The sequence below is a fragment of the Trichosurus vulpecula genome, chromosome 2 (assembly GCF_011100635.1).
Source record: "Trichosurus vulpecula isolate mTriVul1 chromosome 2, mTriVul1.pri, whole genome shotgun sequence".
NCBI classification, from domain to species: domain Eukaryota; kingdom Metazoa; phylum Chordata; class Mammalia; order Diprotodontia; family Phalangeridae; genus Trichosurus; species Trichosurus vulpecula.
The window spans coordinates 19,327,012-19,340,109 of record NC_050574.1 but is presented as its reverse complement, the minus strand read 5'-3'; the positions used below and the strand labels follow the sequence as shown (position 1 = coordinate 19,340,109).

Genomic DNA, 13,098 nt, shown 5'->3' with positions numbered 1-13,098 from the left:
GACAACACCGCTGCTAGCGTATACAATGTTTTCATGTTTCTTCTCATGCCACTCTTCATTATTTCATGCAGGTCTTTCCATGTTTTTCTAGTATCAGCCAGCTTGTTGTTTCTTACAGCACAGTAATGCTGCATCACAATCATACACTACAACTTGGTTAGCCATGCCCCAACTGGTGGGCATCCCTGAAATTTCCAGCTCTTTGCCACCATCAATATTTCAGAACATATAGGTTCTTTTCCTTTCTCTCTGATCACCTTGGGAAACAGACCTAGCAGTGGTCTTGCTGGGTCAAAGGGTATACAGAGCTTGAGAACTCTTTGGGCACCATTCCAGACCGCTCTCCAAAATGGCTGGATTGGTTTACTGTTCCACCGACAGTGAATTAGTGGCCCAGGTTTTCCACATCCCCTTCAATATTTGTCATTTACCCCTCCTATCATTTTAGCCAATCTGATAGGTGTGAGATAATACTTCAAAGATGTTTTAATTTGCATCTCTCTAATCAAAAATGATTTAGAGCATTCTTTCATATGACTATATATGGCTTTGATTTCTTCATCAAAAAACTACCCGTTCATACCCTTTGACCATGTATCAATTAGGGAATGACTCCTATTCTTATAAATTTGATGAAGTTCTCTATATATTGGAGATATGAGACCTTTATCTGAGAAACTATCTACAAAATCTTCCCCCAATTTTCTGCTTTCCTTCTAATCTCAGCTATGTTGCTTTTGACTTGTACAAACCCTTTTAATTTAATATAATAAAAATTATCCATTTTACAGCTCCCAATGCTCTCTATCTCTTGTTTATTAATAAATTCCTCTCCTATCCATAAGTCTGACAGGTAATAGGTTCCAGGTGGTTTTACAATTTCAAACCCATCCAAAACCCAAGTTCTAATGTTGGCTTCTTCGAATACAGGACAGCGTATGAGTGCTGGCCACTAGGTGTCAGCCCTGACCAGGGCACCAGAGGCCCAGCGCCCAAGTCTTGCTGGGAACGTGCCATAGGGAGGGGCAGCATGGAAAGCAGGCTCCTGGAAGGCTCCCCTTCCGACACTGATGAGCCATTCCTTTTCCACACATGTAAGCCCTCCAGGAAAACAAACCACATCTCTTTCTTTTCTTTAATGCCATTTAAACTCTGCTTCCTACGTGGGGCTCAAAGTGAAAAGGCAGAGGGCACCAAAAGACCATTCTAAGTGGGGTCTTTCTTACATGGGCAGTGATGTCACTATAGGGACAGAAGTCTGAGTTATTAGACAGCTACTAAGCACAACGCCTCCTGGATGGCTCTGTTCAGTTGAGTCTGACTCTTCATGGCCCCATGGACCAAACTGCACACCAATGCTGTTCATGGGGTTTTCTTGGCAAAGATACTGGAGTGGTTTGCCATTTCCTTCTCCAGTGGATTAAGGCAAACAGAGGCTAAGTGACTCGCCCAGGGTCACACAGCTAGTAAGTGTCTGAGGCTGGCTTTGAACTCAGGTCCTCCTGACTTCAGGTCCAGCACTCTATCCACTGAGCCATCTTGGTACCCCTAGTCAGGAGTCAGAAAGGCCTGAATTCAAATCCTGCCCCAGACGCTTACTGGTCGTCGATACTAGACAAGTCACTTAGTCTTTCTGTGCCTCAGTTTCTTCGTCTGTAAAATGAGGAGGGCTGGACTCAATCATTTCTAAGCTCTCTTCCAGCTCTACATGTATATTCCCATGATCTTAAAGGCCAATATTATTTGCCTTTTCTTCCTCTTTCTGGTGCCCTCATCACTTTCACAAGGATCTTCAATTCTCTATGCTATAATTATAGAAGTAATTACAGGCCCGGGCCTAACAAAAACGTCAGGGGCTGCTCCCTGCCTCACCGATTCCCATGAGAGCCGGCACTTGGGGTTTAGATTTAGCCAGCGTTGGTGCAGCACTCTAAGGCTGACAAAGCTCTTTCGCATGTTAGCTGACTTGAGCCTCACTTGAGAGGGGGGTGCTATTACTGACCTTACGTTACAGATAAGGAAACTGAGACAGAGGTGATGTCACTTGCCCAGGGTCACACGGCGAGTCTGAGGCAAGATCTGAACTTGAGGTCTACCTGACTCCAAGTCCAACCCGCTAACCATTGGGGTACCCAGCTCCAGCTGAAGTCAGGCTATCATACAGTTAACTATGTTTCCTTTAGAGAAATTCTTTAATTTGCTTCCTATAAGCAAAAAAATTCACTCCCCCCAATATTTGGCCTCTTCTCCTAAGCTTTATTCTGCGTTTCTGGTTTCTTCCCATCCTTGACTCCAAAAGGTTCATATTCCCTCACTGGGTAGAAAGGCTAACTGAAAGAGGGCAGTGAGGCCCGGTGGTTAGAGGCCTGGACTTGGAGGCAGGAAGACCTGGGTTCATACTTGGCGCTATCTGCTCATTCCCTGTGTGGCTGTGGGCGCTTAAACTCTCTGAGCCTCGGTCTCCCCATCCGTAAAATCCAGATAATACGCTGCAATAGCGATGAGCATTTTTACAGCACTTTGCAAGATGCTTTACAAATAACACCCCACAGGGTGAGCTGCTCTGAGGCTCAAGGGCGATCATGTACTCACGTTCTTTGCAAATTCACTATTAAATGGATGGGGATCTGGTCTAAAGGCATTCTTTTTTCTCTCTTTCATCCTAATCCAAATGGTCTTAAAAAAAAATGATGCCTTCGCTAGCCAGCCAGAAGAGTGGGCAGAGTCAGGAGCGTGACAGCGCGTAAACAAGTCAGAATGAGTCTGTACAAAGGACACCCTCACACCAGTGTATTTCAGGGCCACAGTCACCATCCGGACCGAGGCCACAGGAGCAGCTCTAATTCCTCCCCCGCCGAAAGGGGCCAAGAATTGGCAACTATTTCATTAGGTTAAAGTTCCATGACTATAGCTCACTGGCTTGTGCTCATTCATTCAGTCTTTTGCTTTCAGTTGGGGGGAGATCAGGAAGGGTTTCATCAAAAGATAGCACTGGAGCTGAGTTCTGAAGGAGACAAGGGATCCCAAGACATGGAGGAGAGGAGGGAATGCACTCCAGGCATGAGGGACAGCCAGTGCAAAGGCGTGGAGAAGGGAAATGGAGCACCACATCTGAGGAACAGCAAGTGTGGCTAGACTCCAGAACACAGAAAGGGATACGGTGTGTGCCGAGGCTGGAAAGCGAGGCTGGGCCGAGGGCATAAACAACTTTAAAAGCCAAACAGAGGAACTTAGATTTGCTCCCAAGGGCAGTGGAAGCCATTGAGTTTATTGAGTAGGGGAGGGAGTGGCGGGGGCAGGCCTGCAGTTTGCTACAGTTTAGGAAAATTACTCTGGCAGTCCTGGAGAGAATGGCATGGAGTACAAGGCCACTTTAAAAACAGAGACCGATTAGAAGGCTATTGTAACAGACGGGTCTAAAGAGAATGCAGGCCTGACCCAGTGTGAGGAGATGAATGGGGGAAATGTGGCTAAGAGAGAAACAAGATGGGGATAAACAGGATGAAAGAGTTGAGGAAGGAAGGAGAAAAGAAACGAGCATTCATTAAGTACCAACTGTGTGCCAGGAACTGGGCTAAACGCTTCAGAGAAACGATTTCATTTTATCCTGACAACAATTCCAGAAGGTATCATCCCCATTTCACAGATGAGAAAACACGCAGTCAGAGGTTTTGAACTGGCAGGATGGTGGTATCCTTGACAGAAAACAGAAGAGCAAAAAGCTCAGGGGGAAAGAGAATGAGAATCAGAGAGGTTCAGTGACTTCCCCAGGGTTTCAGAGCTAGGCAGGTACAGAGCCAGGGCGGGAACCCAGGTGTCTTGTCTCCCCTAATCCAAGGATGCTTCCACTATACCGCACCCAGGGCACTGTGAGATTGATCTTGAGTAAGCAGGCTACTTACTGAGAGTCCTCTGTACTCACCAAAGGCTAACTGGCTATTTTCCCTTTGGGTCCCAGAAATGTCACCCATTGGGGGAAAAAGACTACAAGTCTGACCTTTCCTCTTCAGGGACAACTAGCCATGAATATAAATGTGCTGTTTTTACTAGTTTACCTACTGGAAGTTCATTCATTTTTTTTTAATCGTAAATAGGCACATTGATGAATATATCAATGACACAGAATGCTTTTTTGGGTTTGCTGGGAAACTATTTCAGGCAAAGTCCAACAACAGGGTGATTCCTTCAGAAAAAGCACGCCACCATAGCCTAAGAAATCTCTTCAGTTGTCTCAACCTTATAGCTTTTACCTTAAAAACCTAGCAGAATTGAGATATCTTTAGAAAAATAAAAAACTATAGATTAAGATGAGAAACAAAAATGAAGTCATTTAACCTTGCTTGCATTGGAGAAGCAGCAGCCTTGACATTCCCACTCTCCAGGGCTCACCTCTGTCACAGGCCTCTTACCTGCTTTTGGAAATCAGCTTCAGCCAGATGGATGCTTAGTTGTGATCAGAAGAATCACAGGCTGGGAGAAAAGGATGTGCCGCCTGTGGAAAAATATAACACGATCACACACAGGGGAAGAAGGGTGGGAAAAGAGGGTGGCACCCTCTGCCAGCTTCAAATCCTGAGAAAGCTCTGGCTCCGCATCCCTCACAGTGCTCTCAGAAAGTCAAGAACAGCTGGTTCCCCACAGGTCCAGAAATACCTGTGTTTCTGGCAAGCCCAAAGGAACCAGCACCTGGAGGGAAGAGGACAGTGAAGGCGGTAATGCTTACTTGGCATTTCCGGCTGAATCAGGTCAGCCAGCCCGATATCACACACCCAGCCCAGCAGAGGCCCAGGCCCCAGTGAATCACTCCAGGCCAGCTGACTGACAGACTCTCAGGTTAAAGAAGATTTAGTTCCACCCCATTCTTGCCCAAACACAAGTGAGCAAAGAAGCTGGGAATCAGTACTTAATCTCTCTGTGTGCTTAGGTATTGCATCTATATAACTGTATCCATGCATGCACAATTTACATATAAAAAACACCCTTGCTGCAAGACTTGCAAAACCTACCAGCCAGGCCAAATTTCTGCTGACCCATCAAAATTTCTACGTGCTCATTAACTCACCCAAACCTCACCATGATGAAGAAAGTTTTCTCAATGCATCAACCTTCTCCTTCTTTGTCCAGGTGGGAGATTACAGGTACAGAACACTACATATACTTTAGACTCATGTTGACTTAGGCTGGCTTTGCTGAACTGCTTTTCCTCTTTTTAATGTTTTGATATAAGAGAGAGCTCTTTGGGTATGGGAGGGAAGAGGGACAAGATCAGAAATGAAGGTGCCTTAAAGACCAAAGAACAACAAAGTTTAAAAAAAATAACATTTTCTGCCTGTGGTGTATACCCTCTGCCTTCTCTCCCCTTTCTAAAGTAACCTAAAGCCAGCACAGGATCACAGATTCATAGATCTGGGGCTGCAGGGGCCCTAAGAAGCTATCTAATCCAACCCCCTCATTCTACAGATGAGGAAACCAAGGTCCAAGTGTGGAAACTGAATGAAGTGACTTGGTCTTGATTTCACAACTATTAAAGCCAGGGTGGAGATTTGAATGTAAGTCCTCCTGATTACCAGGACAGCCCACTGTGCCCCCTCCCACATTGGCCAACAAGTACTAATAAAAAAAAGAACAACAAAAACCTATGCGCCAGGAACCGTCCAGAGGTATAGCTAACCAGGGTCTAGATTCTCTCCTGGGCACCTTGGGGAGAGGGGCAGACCACTAACATCTATGTGGAGGGGGCCAAGATTAGGGTCTCTGCTCCCCTGCTATTCTTTCTTTCGTCCTACTACATCAGGGAAGCAAGGGATTTCTAGTCATCTCCCAAATGGGAGTCACTGGCACAAGAACAGGTGTTGAATTCTCACCTTCACACCTAGCTACTATGGGCAAGGTACCACACAGCACTGCCTCAACACAAAAGCCTGGCTCAGCTCAAGTCTGCTACCTTCCCTAAGGTCAGTCTCACTCTCCCTTCTCCCTGCTCATCCTGTTGAACGACTTCTCCCGCTGCAGAGCTCCACAATGAGGCCTGGCCCCATGATGGATTCTTCCCCAGCAGCATCAACACGCCACTTTCAGGACAGCCCCGTGGATAATGACAACTGACTGCTCTTTTTACTCCTCCTGATGTCAAAGCTCTAAAATCCCAAGGAACTCTGAGGAATCTGCTCCCCCCAACCCCTGAATCCTTCTGAGATTAAAAGAATTGGTCTTCTTCCATTTCTGAAGTGTCTTAATTTCTGCCAACATGACCAATGTTTATGTGGCTCAAAACCTAAGAACCCAAAAGACACATTTGCATTTATGAAAGAAGGAACAAATGGATTTTTCCATGTTTCCATGTTTCTTTTTTCCTTGTCTCAATCCATCAGGCCAACATCTCTTGTCTGCCTTTACCCAAATTTAAAGAAAAGGAAACTGACACTGACCAGGAAAGTCTTCCATGGCTGGGGGAGAGTGGGGCGGAGAGAACGAGGGGAAGCTAAGGAATAATCCTAGGACCTTTCTGCCTCTGATCCCTGTTGAATGGTGACTGTGTATGCAAAAACTAAACCACTCTAACTAGTGGTTGGCCCCCTTAGATACTGGCCCTTGGCTCACTTTTCCATTTCCTCCAGCGATCCAGAGACCCACCCAGGCCATCTCACCACCTGCTCCTACCCACCAGCACAAAGCCAGGGCCTGGGTCTCCATCCTAGGATCTTCTGGAATCCAGGCCTCAGTCATTCAGGAAGTTAAGTCATTCATTGTTAGGGCCCCTACTCCAGGGCCCAGCCCAGATGACTGGAGAATGAGTACAGATGAAGCAGGCCATTTAGCCCAGTATATCTTTTTCCCCATGGGTGTTTTCTTCCATGTGAGAATATAAACTCCTCAATCTTTGCATTCCCAATGCTTAGGATAGCACCTGGCACATTGTAAGCACTTAATGCTTTTTTAATTCATTCTATATAAGTTCTTAGAATAATATTTACTGAATATCTTTTCTGAGCATTTAACATGTTGTCTGACATTGTGAGGGGTAAAAGTAAAAGGTATAATCCCTTGCAATCAAAGAAATTACCATCTTGATGGGGAGACAAGGCACACATGTGAAAGTTATGTATGCATCGTCTTACATTCTTTATGTGTTAAAATGAGTGTAGCAGGCATTCTGAAGAGGGAACGATAAATACAGATGGAAATTCTCCTGGAGAAAGTGGGACTTGACCTGAACCTTGAAGGAAAAGAAGAAAGGTACTAGTCGGTAAAGAAAGGTCAAGGAGGAGATGGTCAACAGGTGTCAAATGCTCTAAAAAGAGGAAAATGAAGGCCAAAGAGAGATCCTAGGATGTGATGAGGATGATGGTGATAATATGAAGAAGAGCTTTTGGGGGCGGGGAGATGATGCTAGGCTGCAGAGGGTTGGGGTGGAATTGGTGCTGGGGAATAGAGGCGGGTCTTTACACATACATAGCTTGTCTGTGTGGTGCATTCGCCCTCTGCATTAACTGTCTTAAGTCCAAACGCCTCAATCAGTGGGATACCCAGAGCAGCTACTAGGATCACTTGGCTCTAGCAGGTTCTCTCTTCCCCCATGATCATCATTTGATATCAAGGATCTAGAAGGCCCCAGGTGGCCCCAGGTTCTTCATCCCTGGTCTAGACTGACCCCCACCTTCATACCTGAAGAAGAGAGAACAAGGTGCTAGTGATGGGGCATGGGAGAGCCAAGAGAAGGGCTTTTCAAGTAGCTTCCATCTGAAGCTGTATGTGTATGTGTATGTGTGTGTGTGTGTGTGTGTGTGTGTGTGTGTGTGCATTAAAAATTTCTTCCCTTTTATTTTCAGTTCCAAATTCTCTCCATCCCTCAACTCCCTCCTGGTGACTTACTGAGAAGGCAAGAAATATTATACCCATTATACATATGAAGTCATGCAAAACATATTTCTACATTAGCCATATTAAGGGGAAAAAAGAAAGAAAGTGAAAAACTATGCTTCAATCTACACTCAGTCCATCAACTCTCTCTCTGGAGGTGGACAACATTTTTCATCATGGCTCCTTTGGAACTGTTGTGGATCACTATATTGCTGATCTGTGCATATCTGAAGGTGGAGAGGAAGAAGCTGGAGGAAGAGATGGCATCTAAGACCCAAATTAGAGAGAAATCTGAATGTCAGCCTTGAAAGGGCATATGAAAAGACTGGAAGTATCTCCTCCTTTGGGAATGGGATGAGGAGAAGACAGAAGTAAAGAGCTATACTGAGGGGAAGGCAAGGCGGCTGAGGTGATTTGCAGCTCAGTTTCTCATCAATATAGAACTGGGATGTGTGGGTGGTGGAGAGGGGCCGATGGAAGCTTGATGACAACAGAAAGCATTTGAGCAGTGGGGCAGGGAATTCAATGGCGTGATAAAACCAGATGGCATGAACTTATAGGGAACTAGGTCTTCCAACTGCACATCTTTCCCCAGGTGTACATGGTATAACCTGGGAGCTAGATGGATTCCTTAACTCAGGAAAATCCTTTGGTTTTGTTCTGTGAAGTTTGGATTCACTCAAAGGGCTGCACCTGAGGACCAAGAGGGCCCCTTGTAGCCTTGAGGCCGCATCCCTACCCCTGCCTTAGCTTATGGGGAAATCCAGGGTGGCATACATAGCAGTATTCATCAAATCATAGCTCAAAAAAAACCCACCAAGATATCTTTGAGTTTAAGGCAGACCTTACTTTGGCCAACATACCCTTCCTTGGTATTATGGTCCCAAAAGGCTGTGCTTTCTATAGGGGGCACTGTTACAGTATCCACCAGTCAATAAACATGAGTACGTGCCAGGCACTGCACTAAGTGTGCTGGGGATACAAAGACAGCCAAAAGGCAGGCCCTGCCTTCAAGGGGCTTATAGTCTAATGAGGGAGACAACATGCAAACATCTATGTCCAAACAAGCTACATACAGGATAAATTGGCAATAATCCAGAGGGGAGGCGCTAGCATTAGGAGGGATTGGAAAAGGCTTTTTATAGAATGTGGGGCTTAAAGGAAGCCAGGGAAACTAGAAGGTGGAGATGAGGAGGAAGAGAATTCCAGGCATGAGGGACAGCCAGAGAGAATGTCCGGAGTCAGGAGATGGAGTGTCTAGGGAGATGCAGCACCACACATGTGAAGCAAGAATGGAAATAGGCTGTGGCTAAGGGAGAACACATGCTTTGATCAGGGACCCTCTTTTCTTGCTTAGGAATTCACTGCTCCCACGGTGAACCCTCATTTACCAGGAGGTAACCCAAGAGGCTCAGCTCCTGCTCTCCCCTAATCCTTCCTGGAAGAGCACTTCCCAAGGAGCAGGCCACCATGCTTAGAGCCACCACCACTCACCGAAATAAACCTCTCAAGCAGGAAGGATCAAGAGAGAAATTGATCCCCTTCCCACACAGATTTTTTTGGTTTTGTCCCTTATCCCAAAGAGTATTCAGGCTGAGTGATCAGGTTGTATGAGGTAGCAAATGAAGCCACTTCCTCCCATTAATAGCACTCAAATATATATAGATCTTTGCCATATGATCACTGACCACAGGCTTGATTTTATTTCATTAGACCCTTAAAGAAATAGGAGCTAAGAGCACCGTGGAAGAGAGTGTCTGGAGGAACGAGGAGAGGGGGAGTGAACCTGAGGTGGAAAACGACTTTATCAGGGAGGAAGCTCACTACCTGCCTGTCAGGGCTAGGGAGCCACAGAAATAAGAGTGAGAAAGCTGAGGAAAAGTTCAGTGGGAGTGCTCAATATCCCTGCTGAATTCTTCCCCATCAGTGCCAAGGAGGCCAGGTCGAGGGCAAGCAGAGAAGTGCTGGGCACTTCCCAAGAGGAAGGCAAATTTTCAAAATTAAACAGGTAAAGTTAGACCAAATTTCTCTATTTTCCCTTCTCTTCTCCCTTCCCCCACACCCCATAAAAAGACCTCAGAGCCAGAGAATTCAGAGAACAACAAAATGAAACAGAAAATGGAAATGTGGCCTCCTGCTGGGATCTCACCCACCAGGTGGGCAGCACCTTAAGAGCTTCAAGGCAGCTCTGATACTCTCACAACATCAAAATCAGAAAACCAGAGAGAACGAACGGCCAGATAGTCTGCTCTCAGTAATTAAACTTCAATCATCAGTCCTCTTAGACCTCATGAGCAACCACCTCGCCCCCCAACTCCCCATGATAATTCCATATTTCTTGTAAACATTAATCTTTACACAAAATTTGGGAATGAACTGCACTCGGCACCATGCAGTATGTTTAGTGGGTTTCCTGTTGGCATTTCTTACAAAATTTCTTACAAGCAACAGCAGCACAATCTGGGAGACTTGGCTTAGAAGTACAAAATGTGCCCTGCTGAGGTCCTTGATTCTAATCCATTGGGGAGAGGGGGTGATTTTTTTTTCTCTACCAGTTGCATGGAACAAGATCATGGCAGGGTGGGGCAGGGCGGGTCATCTCAGACGATCTAATTAGGATCGTAGAAATAGAGCCTAGACCTGTGAGCTCACGGGTGTAGGGAGCTCCTGGTGGTGAACTTTGTCAGCCAACACAGCTGAGAACCTTCTTCGAAATTTATATCCTTAGCTGCATAGAGCACAGAGAAGTTAAGTGACCTGCCCAGGGCCAGAAAGCCAGTATGTGCCAGAGGTGAGACTTGAACCCAGGTCTTCCCATTTGGAGGTACCTCTCTCTATCCACTATGACATACTGCCTTTCATGCACAAAACAGATACAGTCATTTGACAACAAATATGCGCATGCACTAACCAAAATGGGGAAGGTTCATGAAAGGCTCCATGTGTATAGAAGGTGGCATCTGTTAGGAGCATGAATTTACCACGTTGTAACCAGCGGAATCCCTCATCTGTAAAGGGGGACTAAGAAGCCCTAGGGTGCGTAACTCACAGGGTTGTGGGGGAGAAGCTCCTGTGAGATGGTGTTCATACATACAGCACTTCGCACATCTTACAGCAACCTCCACACGTCAGCGCAAGTCCATGGTGCCATGGCCAGGGCCCAGCCTAAATCAAAGAGGGTGAGGAGGCAGTCATGACAAAAGGAGCTAGGAGAGAGCGTGCACATCCATTCCAAGACAGGATACTGAACAGCAAGAAAAGGAAAGAGCAGCTGTCATTTCCCCACCTCCATGGAGATTAAGCTATCCAACACACTTCCTCAGACTCTCTGGGAGGAAGACGAACCAGAGTCAATTTCATTGAAGAGTCACAAAGGAAGTATCCCCACTGTAGGATGTGTGTGCATGTGTGTATGAAGATATGCATGTGCATGTGTAAATCTACAGGTGAGGTCTCTGCGGAGGGCTGAAGGTAAGAAGTCTTGCTGCTAATACTGGGGCCCTGTTCACATGCTAAGAATCTCTGCCTCCACGGAGCTGTTGCCCTCCTGATCCTGCCCTAATTTAGAATGAAAATACTGTTCACAGTTTGCTCTGTCAAGTCCGAAAGTGCACGAAACCCACCTTCTGACAGCTCAAAAGCAAAACTGACAAGCCAACCGGGCCCAATGCAGCACGCTCACTGCCAGAGGCTGGCCTGCCTGAAGAGGCTGGATGCTGCTGCTCCAGAAGCATCAGTAGGACAAGGGCAGCTCTACCCAAAAGTAATTCAGTGGTTCTGATCCTGCTCACAAGTGGGTGAGCCAGGGGAGAAAGAAAACAAGGCTGCTCTATACTCCACTGGTTTAAAAGGATTCTCTCTCTCACAGACACACACATACACACACACACACACACACACACACACACACACACACACACACACACGTGCCCGCCACGCCCCCACCCCCGAACAACTGGAGTCCTGAAATCTGGCCAAGCTAAAGCATGAAACCTGGAGTCAGGAACCGGGGTCTGCAGGACCTGGCTACAAATTTCCCTCTAATTCAATCTGACTTGTGACCTTCCTTGCAACACTGAAGTCCCAGAGATGGATGCTGCAGAATCCATACCACCTATCTATTTTTAGGTGACTGGTAAGGGCTAGATTGCTCATCTCCCCAATATGCTATTGATTAATGGCACAACCTTCCACCCTAATTCCCATTGCCTCCTATCCTTTGAGTGACATTCACCCAATAACTCACATTTGGGATCTGACAGCCTGAAAAAGCTGTGCAAGTTTTTTCATTAGCCAATGGGGGGGCAGGGAATACCTTATCCTATCCCCATGGGACAGGTGACTGGGATCCCTTCTTGTTCCAGGCTATAGCTTGCATTTAGATAGTACTTCCAGGTTTACAAAGAGGAAGGTCAAAGAGATGACATGCCTTACCCATGATCACAGAGGTAATAAGAACTGGACCCAGAATCCAAACCCAGATCACCCCTGAGGTCAAGTCCAAGGCTCCTTCAACCTTGCCACTTGGCTTTTCTAATCCAGAAGCTGAGACTCATCCATGGTGAGCTGACAGCCCTTGAGTGAGATTCTGGTTCTGTTTCTGGTTACTTTGTCTGAAGGCCAAGTCCACCAAGGTCCCAAATCTCAGAACAAGCTGAAATCAACTCTAGTCAGTCCCAGAAGAGTCTCAGGAGGAGGACTACCATGGACGTATATGACTTATGTTGCCCCTAGGGAATTAATCTGGGATAGAGATTTTATGCATTAGAAATTCCATCAACCCTGCCTGTTACAGTCATCCTCTGTTCTTCTTCCTTCCCCACAAAATCATGATATTAAATCAGAAACATAAAAACAAAAACAGGAAGGGAAAAAGAAGATTCGATGCTATTTATCTATGGGGAGGAGACCATTCAAACTTCCCACATGCTGAATCAATGTGTTTACTTAGGATTGGTGACAGTCACACAGGAGCAAGCCTTGTTTTCTGCTGGGGGGAGATGCATAAGTTGGAGCCAGCTGCACCATGGCCTGCTGCCCAGTCGCCCAACGCTGCTGAGGAGCATCCAGTTACAGGCTGTTCTGTATCAGGGCCCCCTCCCCATTTTCTGCTTCTCTTCGCTCCCCCCACTGCTTTTCCTCCAGTAAAGTTTCCTATAATTAGTTCAAATAAACAAGCTTCCTGCACTGAGTTCATTGCATTCCCCTAAGAATCACAGCAACTGGGAACCCCTCCAG

The 13,098-nt window shown here is 46.3% G+C and overlaps 1 protein-coding gene across 2 annotated transcripts in view; it reads right to left on the bottom strand.

Annotated features, from left to right (window-relative positions):
• Nucleotides 1-13,098, bottom strand: part of CTNNBIP1 (catenin beta interacting protein 1) — a 55,366-nt gene that overhangs the window by 26,858 nt on the left and 15,410 nt on the right. Inside the window, exon 3 of one of the 2 annotated variants that reach the window (XM_036746621.1) lies at nt 4,410-4,492. The exons of the other annotated variant lie outside the window; for it this stretch is intronic. The gene's annotated coding sequence lies outside the window, so the exon portion shown is untranslated. The remainder of the gene's footprint in view (nt 1-4,409; nt 4,493-13,098) is intronic. 2 annotated transcript variants of the gene reach the window in all.